General features: G+C 44.2%; 9 non-coding genes across 9 annotated transcripts; 5 read left to right on the top strand and 4 right to left on the bottom strand.

The window, feature by feature from the left end:
- Positions 1-363: 363 nt before the first annotated feature.
- Positions 364-437, bottom strand: trnai-aau (transfer RNA isoleucine (anticodon AAU)). The gene has a single exon. It is a non-coding gene; the product is annotated as a tRNA-Ile (tRNA).
- Positions 438-1384: 947 nt separating this feature from the next.
- Positions 1385-1458, top strand: trnai-aau (transfer RNA isoleucine (anticodon AAU)). Its single transcript has one exon. It is a non-coding gene; the product is annotated as a tRNA-Ile (tRNA).
- Positions 1459-3948: 2490 nt separating this feature from the next.
- trnai-aau (transfer RNA isoleucine (anticodon AAU)) lies at positions 3949-4022 on the top strand. The gene has a single exon. It is a non-coding gene; the product is annotated as a tRNA-Ile (tRNA).
- Positions 4023-4548: 526 nt separating this feature from the next.
- trnap-ugg (transfer RNA proline (anticodon UGG)) lies at positions 4549-4638 on the bottom strand. Its single transcript is given in 2 exon segments — positions 4549-4584; positions 4603-4638. It is a non-coding gene; the product is annotated as a tRNA-Pro (tRNA).
- A 1632-nt stretch (positions 4639-6270) lies between these two features.
- trnai-aau (transfer RNA isoleucine (anticodon AAU)) lies at positions 6271-6344 on the top strand. Its single transcript has one exon. It is a non-coding gene; the product is annotated as a tRNA-Ile (tRNA).
- A 526-nt stretch (positions 6345-6870) lies between these two features.
- On the bottom strand, positions 6871-6960 carry trnap-ugg (transfer RNA proline (anticodon UGG)). The gene is given in 2 exon segments: positions 6871-6906; positions 6925-6960. It is a non-coding gene; the product is annotated as a tRNA-Pro (tRNA).
- A 2894-nt stretch (positions 6961-9854) lies between these two features.
- Positions 9855-9928, top strand: trnai-aau (transfer RNA isoleucine (anticodon AAU)). The gene has a single exon. It is a non-coding gene; the product is annotated as a tRNA-Ile (tRNA).
- A 3363-nt stretch (positions 9929-13291) lies between these two features.
- Positions 13292-13364, top strand: trnak-cuu (transfer RNA lysine (anticodon CUU)). The gene has a single exon. It is a non-coding gene; the product is annotated as a tRNA-Lys (tRNA).
- Positions 13365-24685: 11321 nt separating this feature from the next.
- trnag-gcc (transfer RNA glycine (anticodon GCC)) lies at positions 24686-24756 on the bottom strand. The gene has a single exon. It is a non-coding gene; the product is annotated as a tRNA-Gly (tRNA).
- Positions 24757-25029: the final 273 nt, after the last annotated feature.

The raw sequence follows: 25029 nt of genomic DNA, 5'->3' as shown, positions 1-25029 counted from the left end.
TGCTTCATTATCTGAGGGGTTGCGAATGGAACTGAACATTGATATTAGATGACGGGATCGAGAACCACATATCCAAGTTTGCCGATGACACAAAGATAGACAGAATTATAAGCAGTGTGGATGGAAGAATTAGATTACAGAGAGATATTACTTGATTCAGTGAATGGGCAAAACGACGGCAAATGAATTTCAACGTAAGCAAGTTTGAGGCCGTCCACTTTGGACCTCAAAAAGATAGATCAGAAAACATATTAATGGATGTTACTTCAAAAGATTGACCTCATGACATTTTGTGTGGATTCGCTTGTTTCCAAAGTCCGCGAAACTTTTAAAAGTCACCTAAATATTGCAATAGGAACCTTATGGCCCGTACGGGGATCGAACCCGCGACCTTGGCGTTATTAGCACCACGCTCTAACCAACTGAGCTAACCGGCTATGTAGACATTTTAGCTTTATGGGCTTACCCGCGTGTTGGGTAGTTTGTGTTTATTTTTACACCAGCTGACAGGGTTTTGCAACGAATATTGAATAAACCACATCCCTTAAACATTGTTACTTGTTTCTGTATATACTGTCGAGGATGTAGATCAAAATGAACAAACAAAGAGCACTTTAATGTCACAAATTAAATTCCGATCAATAATATTTTACTCACAATGAACAGCCCATCCATAAAACACTGCCCCGCTATAAAACCTGTGGGCAGGACCCTGAGCTACTGTGAAAATGATATCACCGCAACATGATTCGATCACGCTGCGTTTTGACGTTGAGTCAGATGTCTGTCTGTCTATCCGTCTGATTGGGTCTCTGCCTTATTCTCAGGCCAGGCTTTTTGTTTGCTGGCTGCAGGCCTCGCTCCCCGACTGACTGAACAACTACCGGGACGTGTGTCAGAACCAATGACTGTGACTGACTGTCTGCCCATTTATGGCCACATTTCTGAGTTCCTGCCTTCGCTCTGTGTCGCAGGCCTGTCTCTGTCCCTTCGGATCACAACACACCCACAAGCTTCACGACTGAACGCAGGTTTGGTCAGTCTGTCCTCGCAGGTCCTTCGGAAGCTAATGATTTTGAACTGAATTATTTTTCCTGAGTGACTTGTGAAGTTTGGTTCAGTGATATGTTTGCGAAAGAGAAGGGAGGAAATAGTTCGTGTGCAACTCGACATTTCTCTACATCGGAATAGAAAACGTGATTGGATGGATAGAAGAGGTCTGAAAGGATGGCCGATCGGCTGTGGGTGGCACCGAATTCTGCAGTAACAATGTTTAAGGGATGTGGTTTATTCAATATTCGTTGGAAAACCCTGTCAGCTGGTGTAAAAATAAACACAAACTACCCAACACGCGGGTAAGCCCATAAAGCTAAGATGTCTACATGGCCGGTTAGCTCAGTTGGTTAGAGCGTGGTGCTAATAACGCCAAGGTCGCGGGTTCGATCCCCGTACGGGCCATAAGGTTCCAATTGCCGTATTTTGGTAACTTTTAAAAGTTTGGCAGACTTGAGATACAAGCGATTCCACACAAAATGTCATAAGGTTAATTTTTTGGAGTGACATCCATTAATATGTTTTCTGATCTATCTTTTTGAGGTCCAAAGTGGACGGCATCAAACTTGCTTACGTTGAAATCCATTTGCCGCAGTTTTGCCCATTCACTTAATCTTGTGATATCTCTCTGTAATCTCATTCTTCCATCCACACTGCTTATAATTCTGTCTATCTTTGTGTCATCGGCAAACTTGAATATATGGTTCTCGATCCCGTCATCTAATATCAATGAGACCGCCGAAATTGACGGAAATTCACATTCAGCTTCAATCTCCACATCATCTTGAGACATTTTTTTTACTCCGTGTGTGTTGCGCCTTGGAAACTTCTGCACTTTGTCCTCTGGAGTTCAAATATAATTCAATTCGAACAACTGCAAAGATGTCAGAATCCAATTGGTGACTTTTCACGAAAAAGCAATGAGATAACAGGGCTCGTCCGGGATTTGAACCCGGGACCTCTCGCATATTCCTTTAGAAAAACGCCCAAAGCAAGAATCATACCCCTAGACCAACGAACCGCTTGCTAGAAAGCCCTGCAGCCGGTCTAAAATTTCACCATAGTCTTCAGCCGATCGGCTATCCTTTCCAACCGCTTCTGTCCACCCAATCTCGTTTTCTGTTCCTATTTGCAGCAATATCAAGTTGTACACTACCTATTTACTGTCACCAATATTAGCCTCTCTTTACTAAATTCGTTTACAATGAACGACTTGTTTTTTCAAATAATACTTTTCAGAATTAGTTAATCTGAAGCTACATTGGCAACTGTCTCGGCATCGTCAGAGTATACAAGTTACCATAAGTATATTTTACTCACATTGTTGTTTCCTTTCACTGTGAGGGCGAAGAGACAAAAATGTGGAGACATTAGCTACGAATTTATCAGCTGGGTTGCACCTTTACTTTTGCGACCGTCTCAATCTTTTTTTTCCTTTACCTTTCCCTGCTGGTGTTGCAGGTTCGATCAGCCTTTACCGTTCCAGGAAGCCTGAGAAATCCATCAGGGGACAACATCGAGACAAGAGACAAGGAGAGATCTGGAGATTCATCCAAATAAAGTCGCTGATAAATGGGTGGTTCTGCAAAGTCGCAGAATTTTAGTTGCAGATTGGGCAAGATTCTTTCTTGTTGTATTTGAATGTTGCAAGAGTACATTGGGCACCCAATTAAAACGCCGGCCACGTTCGTGTATCTCTCATGCTCTGAGAGAGATAAATGAAGTGAGTTAGATCCAGTTCATTCATTTGAGCATTGAACGGATCTTTAAACAATAATTCAGCGAGCAGAAATCAAACCTGCGAAGGAAAACTCCATTTGATCTTGAATTTAACGCTTCAACCATTCGGCGATCGCAGCGGCAGTGGCAGTACTTGCATGGCTGTAGATGCCACTTTAAACTGCCAGTTGCTTCAAACGATGCCCGATAGACCGGCGTTGTCTTGTAGCTTTCCCCGGAGCTTCATTTGATTCGGTGGGTCAAGTTTGGGAAATTGAATGATTTTCAGCGGCAGCTTGTGGTGGTATATTACCTCATTTTCATTACCGGTAATGAACCACTGCAGCCACTGCAGAATTCGGTGCCACCCACAGCCGATCGGCCATCCTTTCAGACCTCTTCTATCCATCCAATCACGTTTTCTATTCCGATGTAGAGAAATGTCGAGTTGCACACTAACTATTTCCTCCGTTCTCTTTCGCAAACATATCACTGAACAAAACTTCACAAGTCACTCAGGAAAAATAATTCAGTTCAAAATCATTAGCTTCCGAAGGACCTGCGAGGACAGACTGACCAAACCTGCGTTCAGTCGTGAAGCTTGTGGGTGTGTTGTGATCCAAAGGGACAGAGACAGGCCTGCGACACAGAGCGAAGGCAGGAACTCAGAAATGTGGCCATAAATGGGCAGACAGTCAGTCACAGTCATTGATTCTGACACACGGCCCGGTAGTTGTTCAGTCAGTCGGGGAGCGAGGCCTGCAGCCAGCAAACAAAAAGCCTGGCCTGAGAATAAGGCAGAGACCCAATCAGACGGATGGACAGACAGACATCTGACTCAACGTCAAAACGCAGCGTGATCGAATCACGTTGCGGTGATATCATTTTCACAGCAGCTCAGGGTCCTGCCCACAGGTTTTATAGCGGGGCAGTGTTTTATGGATGGGCTGTTCATTGTTGGTAAAATAATATTGATCGGAATTTAATTTGTTACATTAAAGTGCTCTTTGTTTGTTAATTTTGATCTACATCCTCGACAGTATATACAGAAACAAGTAACAATTTTTAAGGGATGTAGTTTCTTCAATATTCGTTGTAAAACCCTGTCAGCTGGTGTAAAAATAAACACAAACTACCCAACACGCGGGAAAGCCCATAAAGCTAAGATGTCTACATGGCCGGTTAGCTCAGTTGGTTAGAGCGTGGTGCTAATAACGCCAAGGTCGCGGGTTCGATCCCCGTACGGGCCATAACGTTCCTATTGCAATATTTTGGTAACTTTTAAAAGTTTGGCAGACTTGAGAAACAAGCGAATCCACACAAAATGTCATGAGGTCAATTTTTTGGAGTAACATCCATTAATATGTTTTCTGATCTATCTTTTTGAGGTCCAAAGTGGACGGCCTCAAACTTGCTTACGTTGAAATCCATTTGCCGCAGCTTTGCCCATTCACTTAATCTAGTGATATATCTCTGTAATCTCATTCTTCCATCCACACTGCTTATAATTCTGTCTATCTTTGTGTCATCGGCAAACTTGGATATGTGGTTCTCGATCCCGTCATCTAATATCAATGAGACCGCCTAAATTGGGGTAAATTCACATTCAGCTTAAATCTCCACATCATCTTGAGACATTTTATTTACTCCGTGTGTGTTGCGCCTTGGAAACTTCTGCACTTTGTCCTCTGGAGCTCAAATATAATTCAATTCGAACAACTGCAAAGATGTCAGAATCCAATTGGTGACTTTTCACTAAAAAGCAGTGAGATAACAGGGCTCGTCCGGGATTTGAACCCGGGACCTCTCGCATATTTCATTAGAAAAACGCCCAAAGCGAGAATCATACCCCTAGACCAACGAGCCGCTTGCTAGAAAGCCCTGCAGCCGGTCTAAAATTTCACCATAGTCTTCAGCCGATCGGCTATCCTTTCCAACCGCTTCTGTCCACCCAATCTCGTTTTCTATTCCAAAATACAGCAATATCAAGTTGTACACGACCTATTTCCAGTCACCAATATTAGCCTCTCTTTACTAAATTCGTTTACAATGTACGACTTGTTTTTTCAAATAATACTTTTCAGAATTAGTTAATCTGAAGCTACATTGGCATCTGTCTCGGCATCGTCAGAGTATTCAAGCTACCATAAGTATATTTTACTCACATTGCTGTTTTCTTTCACTGTGAGGGCGAAGAGACAAAAATGTGGAGACATTAGCTACGAATTTATCAGCTGGGTTGCACCTTTACTTTTCCGACCGTCTCAGTCTTTTTTTCCTTTACCTTTCCCTGCTGGTGTTGCAGGTTAGATCAGCCTTTACCGTTCCAGGAAGCCTGAGAAGTCCATCAGGGGACAACATCGAGACAAGAGACAAGGAGAGATAGAGAGATTCTTGTAAATAAAGTCGCTTATAAATGGGTGGTTCTGCAAAGTAGCAGAATTTTAGTTGCAGATTGGGCAAGATTCTTTCTTGTGTATTTGAATTTTGCAAGAGTACATTGGGCACCCAATTCAAAGCGCCGGCCACGCTCGAGTATCTCTCATGCTCAGAGAGATAAATGAAGTGAGTTAGATCCAGTTCATTCATTTGAGCATTGAACGGATCTTTAAACAATAATTCAGCGAGCAGAAATCAAACCTGCGAAGGAAAACTCCATTTGATCTTGAATTTAACGCTTCAACCACTCGGCGATCGCAGCGGCACATGGCAGTACTTGCATGGCTGTCGATGCTACTTTAAACTGCCAGTTGCTTCAAACGATGCCCGATAGACCGGCGTTGTCTTGTAGCTTTCCCAGCAGCTTCATTTGATTCGGTGGGTCAAGTTTGGGAAATTGAATGATTTTCACCGGCAGCTTGTGGTAGTATATTACCTCATTTTCATTACCGGTAATGAACCACTGCAGCCACTGCAGAATTCGGTGCCACCCACAGCCGATCGGCCATCCTTTCAGACCTCTTCTAACCATCCAATCACGTGGCCATAAATGGGCAAACAGTCAGTCACAGTCATTGATTCTGACACACGGCCCGGGAGTTGTTCAGTCAGTCGGGGAGCGAGGCCTGCAGCCAGCAAACAAAAAGCCTGGCCTGAGAATAAGGCCGAGACCCAATCAGACGGATAAACAGACAGACAGATAGACAGACAGACATCTGACTCAACGTCAAAACGCAGCGTGATCGAATCACGTTGCGGTGATATCATTTTCACAGCAGCTCAGGGTCCTGCCCACAGGTTTTATAGCGGGGCAGTGTTTTATGGATGGGCTGTTGATTGTTAGTAAAATAATATTGATCGGAATTTAATTTGTTACATTAAAGTGCTCTTTGTTTGTTAATTTTGATCTACATCCTCGACAGTATGTACAGAAACAAGTAACAATGTTTAAGGGATGTGGTTTCTTCAATATTCGTTGTAAAACCCTGTCAGATGGTGTAAAAATAAACACAAACTACCCAACACGCGGGTAAGCCCATAAAGCTAAGATGTCGACATGGCCGGTTAGCTCAGTTGGTTAGAGCGTGGTGCTAATAACGCCAAGGTCGCGGGTTCCATCCCCGTACGGGCCATAAGGTTACTATTGCAATATTTTGGTAACTTTTAAAAGTTTGGCAGACTTTGGAAACAAGCGAATCCACACAAAATGTCATGAGGTCAATTTTTCGGAGTAAGATCTATTAATATGTTTTCTGATCTATCTTTTTGAGGTCCAAAGTGGACGGCCTCAAACTTGCTTACGTTGAAATCCATTTGCCGCAGTTTTGCCCATTCACTTAATCCAGTAATATCTCTCTGTCATCTCATTCTTCCATCCACACTGCTTATAATTCTGTCCATCTTTGTGTCATCTGCAAACTTGGATATGTGGTTCTCGATCCCGTCATCTAATATCAATGAGACCGCCTAAATTGGGGTAAATTCACATTCAGCTTCAATCTCCACATCATCTTGAGACATTTTATTTACTCCGTGTGTGTTGCGCCTTGGAAACTTCTGCACTTTGTCCTCTGGAGCTCAAATATAATTCAATTCGAACAACTGCAAAGATGTCAGAATCCAATTGGTGACTTTTCACTAAAAAGCAGTGAGATAACAGGGCTCGTCCGGGATTTGAACCCGGGACCTCTCGCATATTCCATTAGAAAAACGCCCAAAGCGAGAATCATACCCCTAGACCAACGAGCCGCTTGCTAGAAAGCCCTGCAACCGGTCTAAAATTTCACCATAGTCTTCAGCCGATCGGCTATCATTTCCAACCGCTTCTGTCCACCCAATCTCGTTTTCTATTCCTATTTGCAGCAATATCAAGTTGCACACTACCTATTTCCAGTCACCAATATTAGCCTCTCTTTACTAAATTCGTTTACAATGTACGACTTGTTTCTTCAAATAATACTTTTCAGAATTAGTTAATCTGAAGCTACATTGGCATCTGTCTCGGCATCGTCAGAGTATACAAGCTACCATAAGTATATTTTACTCACATTGCTGTTTCCTTTCACTGTGAGGGCGAAGAAACAAAAATGTGGAGACATTAGAGCGTGGTGCTCATAACGCCAAGGTCGCGGGTTCGATCCCCGTACGGGCCATAAGGTTCCAATTGCAATATTTTGGTAACTTTTAAAAGTTTGGCAGACTTGAGAAACAAGCGAATCCACACAAAATGTCATGAGGTCAATTTTTCGGAGTAACATCTATTAATATGTTTTCTGATCTATCTTTTTGAGGTCCAAAGTGGACGGCCTCAAACTTGCTTACGTTGAAATCCATTTGCCGCAGTTTTGCCCATTCACTTAATCTGGTAATATCTCTCTGTAATCTCATTCTTCCATCCACACTGCTTATAATTCTGTCCATCTTTTTGTCATCGGCAAACTTGGATATGTGGTTCTCGATCCCGTCATCTAATATCAATGAGACCGCCTAAATTGGGGTAAATTCACATTCAGCTTCAATCTCCACATCATCTTGAGACATTTTATTTACTCCGTGTGTGTTGCGCCTTGGAAACTTCTGCACTTTGTCCTCTGGAGCTCAAATATAATTCAATTCGAACAACTGCAAAGATGTCAGAATCCAATTGGTGACTTTTCACTAAAAAGCAGTGAGATAACAGGGCTCGTCGGGGATTTGAACCCGGGACCTCTCGCATTTCATTTAGAAAAACGCCCAAAGCGAGAATCATACCCCTAGACCAACGAGCCGCTTGCTAGAAAGCCCTGCAGCCGGTCTAAAATTTCACCATAGTCTTCAGCCGATCGGCTATCATTTCCAACCGCTTCTGTCCACCCAATCTCGTTTTCTATTCCTATTTGCAGCAATATCAAGTTGCACACTACCTATTTCCAGTCACCAATATTAGCCTCTCTTTACTAAATTCGTTTACAATGTACGACTTGTTTCTTCAAATAATACTTTTCAGAATTAGTTAATCTGAAGCTGCATTGGCATCTGTCTCGGCATCGTCAGAGTATACAAGCTACCATAAGTATATTTTACTCACATTGCTGTTTCCTTTCACTGTGAGGGCGAAGAGACAAAAATGTGGAGACATTAGCTACGAATTTATCAGCTGGGTTGCACCTTTACTTTTCCGACCGTCCAAATCTTTTTTTTCCTTCACCTTTCCCTGCTGGTGTTGCAGGTTCGATCAGCCTTTACCGTTCCAGAAAGCCTGAGAAGTCCATCAGGGGACAACATCGAGACAAGAGACAAGGAGAGATAGTGAGATTCATCTCAATAAAGTCGCTTATAAATGGGTGGTTCTGCAAAGTAGCAGAATTTTAGTTGCAGATTGGGCAAGATTCTTTCTTGTGTATTTGAATATTGCAAGAGTACATTGGGCACCCAATTCAAAGCGCCGGCCACGCTCGAGTATCTCTCATGCTCAGAGAGAGATAAATGAAGTGAGTTAGATCCAGTTCATTCATTTGAGCATTGAACGGATCTTTAAACAATAATTCAGCGTGCAGAAATCAAACCTGCGAAGGAAAACTCCATTTGATCTTGAATTTAACGCTTCAACCACTCGGCGATCGCAGCGGCACATGGCAGTACTTACATGGCTGTAGATGCCACTTTAAACTGCCAGTTGCTTCAAACGATGCCCGATAGACCGGCGTTGTCTTGTAGCTTTCCCAGGAGCTTCATTTGATTCGGTGGGTCAAGTTTGGGAAATTGAATGATTTTCAGCGGCAGCTTGTGGTAGTATATTACCACATTTTCATTACCGGTAATGAACCACTGCAGCCACTGCAGAATTCGGTGCCAGCCACAGACGATCGGCCATCCTATCAGACCTCTTCTATCCATCCAATCACGTTTTCTATTCCGATGCAGAGAAATGTCGAGTTGCACACTAACTATTTCCTCCGTTCTCTTTCGCAAACATATCACTGAACCAAACTTCACAAGTCACTCAGGAAAAATAATTCAGTTCAAAATCATTAGCTTCCGAAGGACCTTCGAGGACAGACTGACCAAACCTGCATTCAGTCGTGAAGCTTGTGGGTGTGTTGTGATCCTAAGGGACAGAGACAGGCCTGCGACACAGAGCAAAGGCAGGAACTCAGAAATGTGGCCATAAATGGGCAGACAGTCAGTCACAGTCATTGATTCTGACACACGGCCCGGTAGTTGTTCAGTCAGTCGGGGAGCGAGGCCTGCAGCCAGCAAACAAAAAGCCTGGCCTGAGAATAAGGCAGAGACCCAATCAGACGGATAGACAGACAGACATCTGACACAACGTCAAAACGCAGCGTGATGGAATCACGTTGCGGTGATATCATTTTCACAGTAGCTCAGGGTCCTGCCCACAGGTTTTATAGCGGGGCAGTGTTTTATGGATGGACTGTTCATTGTTGGTAAAATAATATTGATCGGAATTTAATTTGTTACATTAAAGTGCTCTTTGTTTGATAATTTTGATCTACATCCTCGACAGTATATACAGAAACAAGTAACAATGTTTAAGGGATGTGATTTATTCAATATTCGTTGTAAAACCCTGTCAGATGGTGTAAAAATAAACACAAACTACCCAACACGCGGGTAAGCCCATAAAGCTAAGTTGTATACATGGCCGGTTAGCTCAGTTGGTTAGAGCGTGGTGCTAATAACGCCAAGGTCGCGGGTTCGATCCCCGTACGGGCCATAAGGTTCCTATTGCAATATTTTGTTAACTTTTAAAAGTTTGGCAGACTTGAGAAACAAGCGAATCCACACAAAATGTCATGTGGTCAATTTTTTGGAGTAACATCCATTAATATGTTTTCTGATCTATCTTTTTGAGGTCCAAAGTGGACGGCCTCAAACTTGCTTACGTTGAAATCCATTTGCCGCAGTTTTGCCCATTCACTTAATCTAGTGATATCTCTCTGTAATCTCATTCTTCCATCCAAACTGCTAAGAATTCTGTCTATCTTTGTGTCATCGGCAAACTTGGATATGTGGTTCTCGATCCCGTCATCTAATATCAATGAGGCCGCCTAAATTGGGGTAAATTCACATTCAGCTTCAATCTCCACATCATCTTGAGACATTTTATTTACTCCGTGTGTGTTGCGCCTTGGAAACTTCTGCACTTTGTCCTCTGGAGCTCAAATATAATTCAATTCGAACAACTGCAAAGATGTCAGAATCCAATTGGTGACTTTTCACTAAAAAGCAGTAAGATAACAGGGCTCGTCCGGGATTTGAACGCGGGACCTCTCGCATATTCCATGAGAAAAATGCCCAAAGCGAGAATCATACCCCTAGACCAACGAGCCGCTTGCTAAAAAGCCCTGCAGCCGGTCTAAAATTTCACCATAGTCTTCAGCCGATCAGCTATCCTTTCCAACCGCTTCTGTCCACCCAATCTCGTTTTCTATTCCTATGTACAGCAATATCAAGTTGTACACTACCTATTTCCAGTCACCAATATTAGCCTCTCTTTACTAAATTCGTTTACAATGTACGACTTGTTTTTTCAAATCATACTTTTCAGAATTAGTTAATCTGAAGCTACATTGGCATCTGTCTCGGCATCGTCAGAGTATACAAGCTACCATAAGTATATTTTACTCACATTGCTGTTTTCTTTCACTGTGAGGGCGAAGAGACAAAAATGTGGAGACATTAGCCACCCATTTATCAGCTGGGTTGCACCTTTGCTTTTCCGACCGTCTCAGTCTTTTTTTCCTTTACCTTTCCCTGCTGGTGTTGCAGGTTAGATCAGCCTTTACCGTTCCAGGAAGCCTGAGAAGTCCATCAGGGGATAACATGGAGACAAGAGACAAGGAGAGATAGAGAGATTCATGTAAATAAAGTCGCTTATAAATGGGTGGTTCTGCAAAGTAGCAGAATTTTAGTTGCAGATTGGGCAAGATTCTTTCTTGTGTATTTGAATTTTGCAAGAGTACATTGGGCACCCAATTAAAAGCGCCGGCCACGCTCGAATATCTCTCATGCTCTGAGAGAGATAAATGAAGTGAGTTAGATCCAGTTCATTCATTTGAGCATTGAACAGATCTTTAAACAATAATTCAGCGAGCAGAAATCAAACCTGCGAAGGAAAACTCCATTTGATCTTGAATTTCACGCTTCAACCACTCGGCGATCGCAGCGGCACATGGCAGTACTTGCATGGCTGTAGATGCCACTTTAAACTGCCAGTTGCTTCAAACGATGCCGGATAGACCGGCGTTGTCTTGTAGCTTTCCCAGCAGCTTCATTTGATTCGGTGGGTCAAGTTTGGGAAATTGAATGATTTTCACCGGCAGCTTGTGGTAGTATATTACCTCATTTTCATTACCGGTAATGAACCACTGCAGCCACTGCTGAATTCGGTGCCACCCACGGCCGATCGGCCATCCTTTCAGACCTCTTCTATCCATCCAATCACGTTTTCTATTCCGATGTAGAGAAATGTCGAGTTGCACACTAACTATTTCCTCCGTTCTCTTTCGCAAACATATCACTGAACAAAACTTCACAAGTCACTCAGGAAAAATAATTCAGTTCAAAATCATTAGCTTCCGAAGGACCTGCGAGGACAGACTGACCAAACCTGCGTTCAGTCGTGAAGCTTGTGGGTGTGTTGTGATCCGAAGGGACAGAGACAGGCCTGCGACACAGAGCGAAGGCAGGAACTCAGAAATGTGGCCATAAATGGGCATTGATTCTGACAATGACTGTTCAGTCAGTCAGATTCTGACAATGACTGTTCAGTAGTTGTTCAGTCAGTCGGGGAGCGAGGCCTGCAGCCAGCAAACAAAAAGCCTGGCCTGAGAATAAGGCAGAGACCCAATCAGACGGATAAACAAACAGACAGATAGACAGACAGACATCTGACTCAACGTCAAAACGCAGCGTGATCGAATCACGTTGCGGTGATATCATTTTCACAGGAGCTCAGGGTCCTGCCCACGGGTTTTATAGCGGGGCAGTGTTTTATGGATGGGCTGTTGATTGTTAGTAAAATAATATTGATCGGAATTTAATTTGTTACATTAAAGTGCTCTTTGTTTGTTAATTTTGATCTACATCCTCGACAGTATATACAGAAACAAGTAACAATGTTTAAGGGATGTGGTGTCATCAACATTCGTCCAAAAACCCCGTCAGCCGGTTTAAAAATAAACACAAACTGCCCAACACGTGGGCAAGCCCATAAAGTTAAGGTGTATGCATAGTCGGTTCGCTCAGTTGGCGAGAGCGTGGTGTTAGTAACGCCAAGATCGCGGGTTCGATCCCTGTTCTGGCCATAAGGTTCCTATTGCAATATTTTGGTAACTTTTAAAAGTTTGGCAGACTTCAGAAACAAGCGAATCCACACAAAATGTCATAAGGTTAATTTTTTGGAGTGACATCCATTAATATGTTTTCTGATCTATCTTTTTGAGGTCCAAAGTGGACGGCCTCACACTTGCTTACGTTGAAATCCATTTGCCGCAGTTTTGCCCATTCACTTTATCTAGTAATATCTCTCTGTAATCTCATTCTTCCATCTGCACTGCTTATAATTCTGTCTATCTTTGTGTCATCTCTCTCTATGTTGGCGGAATCCATAATGAGGGGTTTTAATCTTGAAATTGGAGACAGACCAATCAGGCAAGAAATCAGGAATTACTTTAGCAAACAAAATACGGCCGAAAGCTGGAACTCCCTCGGCCAAAAGGATGTGGATTCTGGCTCAATTCAAATTCTCAAGACCGATATTGATAGATCATTTCTCGGTTTGGGTTCCAAGGGATATGTGTCCAAGGCGGGGAAGGAGAGTTGAGTTGCAGATCACGTCATGATCGAATTGAATGGGACAGCAGGAAGAGGGGCTGAATGGCCCTCTCCTGTTCCGATGTTCCTTTTCAGCTCAGCGTGGTGCTGAATGACGTGCAAAAGGCATCAGACTGACTCCAGAATGAAAATCAGGTGCACAGAAGGAGAAAACCTGAGATTGCAGAACGAATTGAACCCCTGCAGCAAAGCCAACAGCTGTCTCTCTACAATGATAGAATGGGAAGAATTTTAGCAACCAGCCCGGCTAGCTCAGTCGGTAGAGCATGAGACTCTTAGTCTCAGGGTCGTGGGTTCGAGCCCCACGTTGGGCGATTTGTGTTCTATTTTTCACAATGGGTAATAAAATTTTCAAATTGCATCCTCTTTTCTCGAGTTCATGAAATCCAGTTGAAAAAACAGACACAACACTGAGCTGTGTGAAATGAAACCTTGAGCGTTGCCAAATATCCAGTCCCTCCCGATTCTACCTTCTCATTCCCTCCAGATGGGACACGGCAGATTATCGGTTCAATCGGCTTCATTTATTGCTGTTATCAAAAATGTTGAATGTTAGAAATTGTAATATTTAGAAGATGACATCTCTGGATCCATTCGCCTCTCTGATACATCCTGAGCCCCCCTTACCCTCTTTGATTCTCGCTGAGCTCCTTAACTTCTCTGATACACTCTGTCTCTGACCTCAGAGAGTCCATGATCATCTTTCAACCTTGTCAGCGTTCTTCACCTTCTCTCATACCCACTGAGTGCCCCTTACACAGATCTGCCCTGAGCCCCCTTGCACACTCTCAGACTCGGCAGTCCTTCCCCTCTCTCAGTTCTTAATGTACTCTCCGATGCCCTCTGACAATCCCTTCCCTTCTCTGAGCCCCCTGACACTTTCTGATGACATCTGACTATCCCTTCTCCGCTCTGAGATCCCCTTACACTCTCTGATACCCTCTGACAGTCCCTTCCCCTCTCTGAGATCCCCTTGCCCCGATGGATCGCCACTAAGAAGCCATTAGGCTCCCTGATACATTCTCAGAAACCATTACCCTCCCTGATATCCAAGTGCGATGTAATTTTACAGGTGGATCGACCGGTCTGTGTTAAGGATGAGATCCAGAATTTGTTCGGTCGCTGCTACTTCGGACTCTCGGAATCTGAGAGCTCTATCGGCGATCGGTACCGATCTGCTACTATAAACTGGGTGTGGGTGTATGAGCGCGCTGTTGCTTTATAAACCGAATGAGTTTATATATGAGAGCGATGTTTATATATGAACTGTGGGTGTATATATATGAGTGCGATGTTTATATATGAACTGTGGGTGAGTATATATGAATGCGATGTTTATATGTGAACTGTGAGTGAGTATAAATGAGCCACAGCAATGTGGTTGATTCTTCATTGCCCTCTGAAAAGGCCGAGCAAGCCACTCAGTTGTAAAATCTCGCTAATAAAAGTCATAATAAGAATAAAACCGGACGGACCACCCGGCATCGGTCCACTAGGCACCGGACACGACAAAGGCAAACCAAGCCCAGTCGACCCTGCAAAGTCCTCCTCACTAACATCTGGGGACTTCTGCCAAAATTGGGAGAGCTGTCCCACTGACGAGTCAAGCAACAGCCTGACATAGCCATACTTACAGAATCATATCTTTCAGCCAAAGTCCCAGATTCTTCCATCACCATGCCTGTGTATGTCCTGTCCCACCGGCAGGACAGACCCACCTGAGGTGGCGGTGCAGTGATATACAGTCAGGAGTGAGTGGCCCTGGGAGTCCTCAACATTGACTCTGGACCCCATGAAATCTCATGGCATCAGGTCAAACATGGGCAAGGAAACCACCTGCTGATTACCACCTACCGCCCTCCCTCAGCTGATGTATCAATCCCACTCCATGTTGAACACCACTTGGGGGAAGCACTGAGGGTAGCAAGAGCACAGAATGTACTCCAGTTGGAGGACTTCAATGTCCATCACCAAGAGTGGCTCGGTCGTATCACTGCTGACTGAGCTGGCCGAGGCATGAAGGACATAGCTGCCAGACTGGAACTGCAGCAGATGGTGAGAGAACCAACACGAGGGAAAAAGTTGCTTGACCTCGTCGTCACCAATATACCTGTCGCAAATGCATCTGTCCATGACAGTATTGGTAGGAGTGACGAAGTCCCGTCTTCGCACTGAGGATACCATCCAACGTGTTGTGTGGCACTACCACCGTGCTAAATGGGATAGATTCAGAACAGGTCTAGCAGCTCAAAGCTGGGCATCCATGAGGTGCTGTGGGCCATCAGCAGCAGCAGAATTGTATTCCAGCATTATCTGTAATATCTTGGCCCGGCATATTCCTCACTCTACCATTAATAAACAAGCCAGGGGATCAACCCTGGTTCAATGTGGAGTGCATAAGAGCATGCCAGGAACAGCATCAGGCGTATCAAAAAATTAGGTGCCAACCTGGTGAAGCTACAATTCAGGACTACATGAATGCTAAACAGCGGAAGCAACATGCCATAGACAGAGCTAAGCGAATCCACAACCAACGGATCAGATCAAAGCTCTGCAGTCCTGCCACATCCAGTCGTGAATGGTGGTGGAAAATTAAACAACTAACGGGAGGAGGAGGCTGTGTAAACATCCCCATCCTCAATGATGGCAGAATCCAGCACGTGAGTGCAAAAGACAAGGCTGAAGCGTTTGCAACCATCTTCAGGAAGGAGTGCCAAGTGGATGATCCATCTCAGCCTCCTCCCGATATCTCCACCATCACAGAAGCCAGTCTTCAGCCAATTCGAATCACTCCACTTGATATCAAGAAACGGCTGAGTGCACTGGATACAGCAAAGGCTATGGGCCCCGACAACATCCCGGCTGTAGTGTTGAAGACTTGTGCTCCAGAACGAGCTGCGCCTCTCGCCAAACTGTTCCAGCACAGCTACAACACTGGCATCTACCTGAGAATGCGGAAAATTGCCCAGGTATGTCCTGTCCACAAAAAGCAGGACAAATCCAATCCGGCCAATTACCGCCCCATCAGTCTACTCTCAATCATCAGCAAAGTGATGGAACGTGTCGTCGACAGTGCTATCAAGCGGCACTTACTCACCAATAACCTGCTCACCGATGCTCTGTTTGGTTTTCGCCAGGGCTACTCGGCTCCAGACCTCATTACAGCCTTGGTCCAAACATGGAAAAAAGAGCTGAATTCCAGAGGTGAGGTGAGAGTGAATGCCCCTGACAACAAGGCAGCATTTGAGCGAGTGTGGCACCAAGGAGCTCCAGTAAAATTGAAGTCAATGGGAATCAGGGGGAAAACTCTCCAGTGGCTGGAGTCATACTTAGCAAAAAGGAAGATAATAATGGTTGTTGGAGGCCAAACATCTCAGCCCCAGGACATTGCTGCAGGAGTTCCTCAGGGCAGTGTCCTTGGCCCAACCATCTTCAGCTGCTTCATCAATGACCTTCCCTCCATCATAAGGTCAGAAATGGGGATGTTCGCTGATGATTGCAAAGTGTTCAGTTCCATTCGCAACCCCTCAAATAACGAAGCAGTCTGAGCCGGCATGTAGCAAGACCTGGGCAACATCCAGGCTTGGGCTCATAAGTGGCAAGTAACATTGGCGCCAGACAAGGGCCAGGCAATGACCATCTCCTACAAGAGACAGTCCAACCACCTCCCCTTGACATTCAAAGGCATTACCATCGCCGAATCCCCCACCATCAACATCCTGGGTCTCACCATTGACCAGAAACTTAACTGGACCAGCCATATAAATACTGTGGCTGCAAGAGCAGGTCAGATATTCTGCGGCGAGTTACTCACCTCCTGACCCCCCAAAGCCTTTCTACCATCCACAAGTCACAAGTCAGGAGTGTGATGGAATACTCTCCACTCGCCTGGATGAGTGCAGCTCCAACAACACATAAGAAGCTCGACACCATCCAGGACAAAGCAGCCCGCTTGATTGGCACCCCATCCACCACCGTAAACATTCACTCCCTTCACCACCGGCGCACAGTGGCTGCAGTGTTTACCATCCACAGGATGCAGTGCCGCAACTCGCCAAGGCTTCTTCGACAGCACCTCCCAAACCCGCGACCTCTACCACCTAGAAGGACAAGGGCAGCAGGCACATGGGAACAACACCACCTGCACGTTCCCCGCCAAGTCACACACCATCCCGACTTGGAAATATATCGCCGTTCCTTCATCGTCGCTGGTTCAAAATCCTGGAACTCCCTTCCTAACAGCACTGTGGGAGAAGCTTCACCGCACGGACTGCAGCAGTTCTGGAAGGCCAATTAGGGATGCGCAATAAATGCTGGCCTCGCCAGCGACGCCCACATCGCATGCACGAATAAAAAAAATGCGATTTTTATATATAAGCTGTGGGTGACTATCAATGAATGCGATATTTATATATGAGCTGTGGGTGAGTGTATATGAATGCAATGTTTATATATGAACTGTGGGTGTTTATATATGCGTGCGATGTTTATATATGAAATGTGGGTATGTATATATGAGTGCGATGTTGATATCTGGACTGTGGATTTGTATATGTGGGTGCGATGTTTATATATGAACTGTCGGTGTATATATAGGTGTGCGATGTTTAAATATGAACTGTGTGTGAGTGTATATGAGTGAGATGTTTATATACGAACAGTGGATGTGCATCTCTGAGTGCAGTATTGACATATGCACTGTGGGTATGTATATATGAGTGCGATGTTTATCTATGAACTGTGAGTGTGTATATATAAGTTCGATGTTTATATATGAACTGTTGTTGTGTGCATGAGTGCGGTGTTTATATCTTGAACAGTGGATGTGAATATATGAGTGTGGTGTTTATCTATGGACTGTGGTTGGGTATATATGAGTGTGATGTTTATATATGAAGTGTAGTAATGAACAGCAAGGCGTCGCTGGGTGATATTTTCTTGCAAGACAATGGCGAAAAATTGCATTTGCTTTGGTGTCCCAACAGCTCAGTCGCGGTTGCATTGGACTGAAAACTTAAAGGTCTGGTGTAACCCAGTGTTTGGCAGTTTTTGGTTATTTAGTTTCTTCTTCTTTGTGTCGATTCTCGCATTTATTTGCAGTGAAATTTTATCCCCGCCACTGAAGAATTGGGGATGGAACAGAGAGACATCAACGATGGGAAATATTTATATCGTCTGCATTTGGTTTTTATTTCTCTGTTACCTTCTGCCTTTTCCTCTTGGTTTTTCCTCTCTCGGTGCCGGGTGACCATTTGATTTGATGCATTTGTTCTAAACTGATCCCTTTTCCACATCTCGGGGCGGTCAGACCCGCTCTGTCTTTCTGTTGTTGCTGATGATCATTAATGGGAACAGGCCGCGAGTTGAACGTTTCTCTGCAAACCGGAGAAAGAAAAAGAAAAAGAAAGACTTGTTTCTCCGGCCCAGGGGTAAAGTTGCAATGGATGTTATTCAATAAAATTGTCCCGTGAATTTGTCTGTGGATCTGATTGTAAAGCTTGGATTTTAAAATTACGAAAACCCAAAACAAAGGCCCTTATCAGCCCATACAGCAATCAAACCCGCGATCACGACATGATGGCATGTTTTACTCCAGCAAGCTGTGCAACCAGTCTCCTAAAATGCAGTCTGAAAAGCGTTTCACATACAAAATAAATCATGATTAAACTTGTGACTGTCACTCGGTAACCACGTTAGCGTCTCTTTCAGTCTGCAACAGAAAGTTATAGGTTGGTTAATGGTGTTTAAAGAAATATTCCTCTTTTCGTCGAGTTTATTTGGTTTCATGTAATTAATTATAGAGGTGTGAACGCCGAATCATAACCACGAGGCCACCAGGCACCTGTACGGACAGTTCACCCAATCCGGTTACTTTGATCATCTGCCCTACTCTGCTAGAAAAACAATAGGATGAACAGCCCTTGTCTGTGAAAAGGTGTCCTCTCCCCTTGATCAAACTAATGTGTGCAATTGATGAACTGGAGTGAATTGCGCTCGAAGCAGATCTGGAAAATGCGCAATGTAGCCGCACAGGAATTCCAAATCCACTCTCCGTGGAGGAAAAGGAGTGACAGAAGCAGAAGGAGATGCCACGTGAAAGATTTGGACCCGGACCTGCTGCATGAGACTTTAAATGTTGTCAGCCTTTAACTGTAGCTCACAGTGTGAGAACAGTCATTGTTATCATTTGCCTTTAAGGTATCTTCTTGTACTGCATCTCTTCAATATCCCCGGGTTGTTACAGCACTGCTTTCTTCAAATTAAATCCCATTGTGAAAACATACACGATTTCAAACCAAAGCGAGGTGTGTGAGATTGGAAGGAGAGTGTGAGTGGGGATCATGGGCCCGTGCGTGCGTGCATTTTGGAAATGGAAACAGAGACATCCGCTGCTTGTGGGAGTATTTCACCTCACTTTTCCATTTCACGCTCAGGCCTACCCACACTCGGTACTGACATGGCCTGAACAAGTCTTTCGTGTCCTCACAGAAAATGCCACTCTGTTCGAGCAGTTTGTCCGGACTGGGCTGCAATGAGGTATGACACTGGGAGTATTCAATTAATGAAATCAGTACTTCAAACAAAAAACATTCTTCACTCACTCATCCTGATACATTAGGGTCTCTATATTTGAATTATTGTTCCATTCATTGGAACTTGGGAACATGAGTAAGCCATTCAGCCCCTCGAGCATCCAGGTTAACACATCCTTCCTGAGGTGGGTGCCCGAAACTGAATGCAATCCTCCAGATGGGGTGTCGCCAGAGCTCTGTGCAGCTGTAACATAACATCTACCCCTTTGTTTTCCAGCCCTCTTGAGATAAACGGGGAGAGTGAAAGCTCAAGAGAGAAAGCGAGAGTGAGCAAATGGGAGAGAGAGAGAGGACTATGCATTGCACAAACCATTGCTCTGTCGATTTCTCAGGAGCGCTATGAATCCCCACTGAGCTTTTGGACCACTTACTGCACCGCAGCAAAAGTTCCAAAGCAGCATATGGGTTACGTGAAATAACCTAATCGATAGCCGATTTGTGGTGCCATGGGTAGCACGTGGAACTTCTTCTAATCACTGCAAAAGTTGTGTGTCCGAATCTCACCATCGTTGAATTTTAGTTCAGGGTTCGGTGATTTCGGCGCTGGGAAATGAAATTTTGCAGCAAAACCGCAACAGGATCATTAATGCTCGTCAAGGAAGGGAAATAACCCCCTCCACTTCCTCTGATACAAGTGGCTCCAGTCCCACCCCAATTTATAAGGCTTAATCCTCTCTGAGCTGGATTGGCGAAACACTCTCAAGATGGAGGCACATCATCTGCTCACCGCAAAAATCAATCTGCTGGACTTCCGGCTCTGTCAGATTGCATGTTCCTTCAGTCAGGTTTCCAACTGGACACATGCATCCTGCTGCCGTGCAAGCATTGGTGCTTGAGGGGTAGAATTATTGCTTGCAGTAATTCTATTCCTGTGAAAGTAGCTCCTGAAGATCGCAAGATGGAAAGTATCGTGACTGAGCGGTCTAACTCGCTAGTTTAAAGCTCAAGCTAAATCCCATAATTTGTAGATGGATCAAAATCATAGTTTGCGGTTCCAATACCGCAGCCTCCCTCCTGTAAACTAATAACACGAAATATCTCATCTGATATTGCAACAAGAGGAACCACGTGGCGAGACAAATAATTGATGCATTTTGGAACATCAATTATACGTTCAGCTACGTTCGAAATGTTCACAAGGAAAAGGATTCGTTGATCGAGGTGAGACTCGACGAACAACCTCGCCATTTCCCGACCTTGTACGGTTATACAAGAACCGCGCACTGACTGATTGCGCTGCTCGAGCCCGGTCACTTTGATCACCTCTCCTACTCTGCTGCAAAGAATCTTAAGGTGAGAGGCCCTCACCTGTGGAAACGTGTCCTGTCCCCGTGATGAAAATAATATCTGCACGTTCACTTTCAGCTTCTTTCACATCCTCTGCTCTATCGCACTACAATCGGGTTTTCTGTGAACAGATCAAAATAAACTTTGGCAGAAATTCTAACAGCAGTGGGATTCAAACCCACGCCTCTATAGAAATTAAATTTAACACCTTCGACCGCGAGGCCGCGCTACCATAATGTCACAGTAATGTTTAAAGAGCTGTTTAATGCTCAAATAAATGAATTGAAGCTAATTGACCGCATTTACCCGGTGCTGGGGTTGTTCTTAGATCAGAGAACGTTAAGAGGAGATTTGATCGAAGTGTTCAAAATCATGAAGGGTTGGAATAAATAAATAAAGAGAATCTGTTCCCATTGGCGGAAGGGTCGAGAACCAGAGGACACTGATTTAAGGTGATTGGCAAAAGAACCAAAGGCGACGTAAGGAAACAGTTCTTTACCCAGCGAGCAGTTGTAATCTGGAATACGCTGATTGAAAGGTGGCTTTCAAAAAGGAATTGGATAAATACTTGATAGGAAACAAATGCAGGGCTAACGGGAAGGGGCGGGGGAATGGGACTATCTTGATTGCTTTAACAACGAGCCGGCACGAGCTCGATGGGACGAATGGCCTCCTTCTCTGCTGTCACCATTTTATGATTCTATGATTCTATGTATTCTCTTTATTTTCTTTGCATGCATTTCTCTATCTCTCCCTGTCTCTGTCTCTTGTGTTGCCTTCTGATGGACTTCTCAGGCTTCCGTGAACGGAGTTGGCTGATCGAACCTGCAACACCAGCAGAGAAGGTTAAAGAAAGGTTGAGACGGTAGGAAAAGTAAAGGTGCAACCCAGCTGCTGCAGTAAATGTCTAAACATTAAGATCTCTTCACTCTCACAGTGAAACAAAACACCAATTTGATTAAAGTATACTTATGGGAGAGTGTATATTATCACCATGCCGAGACAGACGGCAATTATATCATAGAATCATAGAATCATTAAAATTTACGTTCGCGGAGGCCATTCGGCCCATCATGTTTGTACCGGCCGGAAAAGAAATATCCAGCATCACCCGACTTACCAGCGTTTAGTCCGTAGTCTTGTCGGTTACGGCTCTTCAAGTGCATGTTAAAGTGCTTTCTAAACCCGATGAGGGTTTCTGCTTCTCCCACCCTCTCAGGCAGTGAGTTCCAGACGCTCACCACCCGCTGGGTGGAAAAAAATTCCATCTGCTCCACTCTAATCCTTCTACCAATTACCTTAAATCTATGCCCCCTTTTTATTGAACTCTCTGCTACGTGAATCAGGTCCTTCCTATCCACTCTATCGAGGCCCGTGATAATTTTATACACCTCAATTAAATCTCGCCTCAGCCTCGTCGGTTCCAGAGAAAACAACCTCAGCCTATCCAATCTATCCTCATAGCCAAAATTCTCCACTCTTCGCAACATCGTCGTAAATCTCTGTACCATTTCTAGTGTAGTCCCATCTTTCCTGTAATGTGGTCACCAAAACTGTACGCAATAGTCCAGCTGTAGCCGAACTAGTGTTTTATTCAGTTCCAGAATAACCTCCCTGCTCTTACATTCTATGCCTCGGCTAATAAAGCAAAGTATCCTTTATACCTTTTTAACCACCTTAACTACCTGTCCTCTAACCTTCAGGGATCTGTGGACATGCACTCCAAGGTCCCTCTTTTTATTGACACCCCTCAGTATCCTCCAAAGCAATGTAGTTTCCGAGCAAATAATTCTGAAACGTCTTGCTTGATAATATAAGTCGGAGAGACGAAACCAATTTAGTAAAGGGAAACTAATATTGGTGACTGGAAATAGTTAGCGTACAACTTGATATTGCTGTACACCGGAATAGAAAACGAGATTGGATGGACAGAAGAGGTCTGAAAGGGTAGCCGATCGGCTATGGGAGACAGCGAAACTTTACACTGGCTGCATGATGTAAGTAACAGCGCCTGGCTGGTCTAGATGTATGATTCTTGCTTCGGGGGCTTTGGTTGATTAATATCCGAGAAGTCCCGGGCTCAAATCCCCGATAAACTCTTGCTGTTCCGCAACGTTGAGTGTAAAATTCACCAATTAGCTTCTGACATCTTTTCAGTGTTCCTGTTGGTAGGATTAAAGTGCATGTTTGAGCTCCAGAGGACAGAGTGCTGAAGTTTCCAAAGTGCAACACATGTGAAGTAAATAAAATGTCTCAAGATGATGCAGAGATTGATGCTGAATGTGAATTCCCCCGATTCAAGCGGTCTCATTGATATTAGATGACGGGACAGAGAGCGATATATGGAAGTTTGCCGATGACACCAAAATGGGCAGCGTTATAAGCAGTGCAGATTATATAGGAATAGGAACACAGGAACAGGAGTAGGCCATTCAGCCCCTCGTGCCTGCTCCGCCATTTGATAAGATCATGGCTGATCTGTGATCTAACTCCATATACCTGCCTTTGGCCCATATCCCTTAATACCTTTGGTTGCCAAAAAACTATCTATCTCAGATTTAAATTTATAAATTGAGCTCGTATCAATTGCCGTTTGCGGAAGAGAGTTCCAAACTTCTACAACCCTTTGTGTGTAGAAATGTTTTCTAATCTCGCTTCTGAAAGGTCTGGCTCCAATTTTTAGACATTGCCCCCGACTTCCAAAATCCCCAACCAGCGGAAATAGTTTCTCTCTATCCACCCTATCTGTTCCCCTTAATATCTTATAAACTTCGATCAGATCACCCCTTAACCTTCGAAACGCTGGAGAATGCAACCCCAATTTGTGTAATCTCTCTTCGTAACTTAACCCTTGAAGTCCGGGTATCATTCTGGTAAATTCCAGAGAGACATTAATATAATGAATGAATGGGCAAAACTGTGGCAAATGGATTTCAATATAAGCAAGTGTGAGGTCATCCACTTTGGACCTCAAAAGGATAGATCAGAATACTTTATAAAAGGTGAAAAATTCGAAACTGTGCAGTTCCAAAGGAACTTCGGTGTCCATGTACATAGATCAATTACATGTCATGGACACGAACAGAATATAATCAAAAAGGCTAATGGAATGGTGGCCTATATGTTTAGAGGATGAGAATAGACATTATGCTACAGCTACACAAAGCTCTGGTTGGACCACACCTGGAGTACTGTGTTCAGTTTTGGGCACCGCACCTTAGGAAGGATATATTGGCCTTGGAGGGAGTGCAGTGTGATTTACTAGAAAGATAACTGGACTCTTGGCAATAAATTATGAGGAGAGATTGCACAAACTATAGTTGTATTCCCTTCAATTTAGTAGATTAAGGGTTGATGTGATCGAAATGTTCAAGATATTAAGAGGAACTGATGGGGTAGATGGATAGAAACTATTTCCGCTCGTTGGGGTGTCTAGGACTTGGGGACATAGGCTAAACATTAGAGTCAGACTTTCAGGAGTGAAGTTGGGAAACACTTCTGCAAGCAAAGTGTTGGAGAAGTTTGGAAATCACTTCCATGAACAGCAGTTGATGCGAGCTCAATTGTTAATTTCAAACCCGTGATTTATCGATTTTTGTTAACCAAAGATATTTAGAGATATGGGACTAAGGCGGATACAGGGATTTCGGTCACAACTCAGCCATGATCGGATTGAGTTGCGGAACAGACTCGACGGACCAAATACCACAATCCTGTTCTGAGGTTCCTCATTGGTGCAGAATGCAAAACGATCTTGCGTTGGCCGGGAATCGAACCCGGGTCTCCCGCGTGGCAGGCGAGAATTCTACCCCTGAACCACCAATGCTGGCTTTTGTAGCAGTTACATGCTCCTATATGGAATGCTGTCTAAACGAACATGCCGTTTACAGCTGCGATGGCCGAGTGGTTCAAGCGTTGGTCTCAAAACTCCATTGGGGTTTTCCTGCCTTGGTTTGAATTCTGCTCGCAACCCCCAACTGTTTAAAGTTCTCTTCAATGCTCAAATAGATTAATTGGAGTTAATTGACTGCATTTACCGCTCTCCCAGCATCAGAGATACTTCAACGTGGCTGGTGCTTTCAATTGAGCGTCCAATCTT

The sequence above is a fragment of the Heptranchias perlo genome, chromosome 20 (genome assembly GCF_035084215.1).
Source record: "Heptranchias perlo isolate sHepPer1 chromosome 20, sHepPer1.hap1, whole genome shotgun sequence".
In the NCBI taxonomy this organism is placed as follows: domain Eukaryota; kingdom Metazoa; phylum Chordata; class Chondrichthyes; order Hexanchiformes; family Hexanchidae; genus Heptranchias; species Heptranchias perlo.
The sequence above is the reverse complement of the archived record's forward strand: the minus strand, read 5'-3'. Positions and strand labels throughout refer to the sequence as shown.